This window comes from Montipora foliosa, chromosome 5, assembly GCF_036669935.1.
Source record: "Montipora foliosa isolate CH-2021 chromosome 5, ASM3666993v2, whole genome shotgun sequence".
NCBI lineage: Eukaryota > Metazoa > Cnidaria > Anthozoa > Scleractinia > Acroporidae > Montipora > Montipora foliosa.
The window spans coordinates 25251367-25252693 of record NC_090873.1 but is presented as its reverse complement, the minus strand read 5'-3'; positions in this window follow the sequence as shown (position 1 = coordinate 25252693).

The following is a 1327-nucleotide window of genomic DNA, read 5'->3' as shown; positions in this document are numbered from 1 at the left end:
CTGAAACATCTCGCACAAACTTGCGAATTCGCCGATACGGAACACGAAATCAAAAGTCAAATCATCCAACTTTGTTCGTCGACGAAACTACGCCGAAAAGCTCTCGGTGACCCTAGCATCAGCCTACAAGCCCTTCTCGATTATGGCAAAACCCTGGAGCTTACCGAAACGCAAGTTAAAGATTTGGAGAACTCAAAAGAAGGCATCAACAAACTCGGAAAGTAACACGAGACATATTCACGGAAATGACGAGAGTGTGCAACCCTCCGCCCAGCCCCACAGACGCGTTCCATTCCACGTCCGAAAGCAGCTTGAAGATCAACTAGCAAGAGACGAGCAGAATGGTGTTATAAAGCGCGTTGATGGCCCGACCCCGTGGGTATCACCCGTCGTCGTAGCATCTAAGCCTAAGCAACCAGCAAAATTCGCATGTGCATCGACATGAGACAGGCCAATTCGGCGATCCAACGCAAACGCCACATTTCCTTAACGATCAAAGAAGTTATCGCTGATTTGAACGGCTCCACGGTATTAAGCAAGCTTGACCTGAATAGAGGTTACAACCAACTAGAACTTGCTCCGGAGTCGAGATACGTCACGACGTTCAGTACACACATCGGCCTGAGAGTGAGACGATACACACGTCTAAATTTTGGAATTTCCCGTTCTGCCGAGATATTTCAGAATACCATTCACGAGACCCTGAGTGGAATCCAAGGAGCGTTGAACTTGAGTGATGACATCCTAGTGCACGGAAAAACACAGGAGGACCATGACCAGGCGTTACGAGAAACTTTTCAGCGCCTCAGAGAGAAAGGTCTCACCTTCAACCGTGACAAATGAGAGTTTTCACGAGACAGCCTCGAGTTCTTTGGTTATGTTCTCTCGGGTAAAAGTCTCTCAGCTGACCCCAGGAAGGTTGAAGCGATCTACAACTTCCCATCGCCAACCAACGTTGCCGAAGTGCGAAGCCTGCTCGGTATGGCCAACTACTGTTCCAGATTCATTCCCGCGCATGCGACTCTATCACAGCCCCTACGCGAGCTGACCCAGAGAGACAGCCCGTGTCTTCAGCAGCTCAAAACAGCCCTTGTACAAGCCTAAGTGACTGCTTTGATTCCAATAAACACACTGAAATCAGCGTCGATGCCAGACCAGTCAGGCTTGGAGCCATCCTTGCCCAAACATGCCCCGATACTGGCAGCAAGCACGTGGCTGCTTATGCAAGCAAGTCTCTCACTCCTGTAGAGCAACGCTACAGCCAAACCGAACGTGAGGCTCTCGCGGTCGCTTGGGAGTGCGAATACTCCCACCTGATAGTGCACAC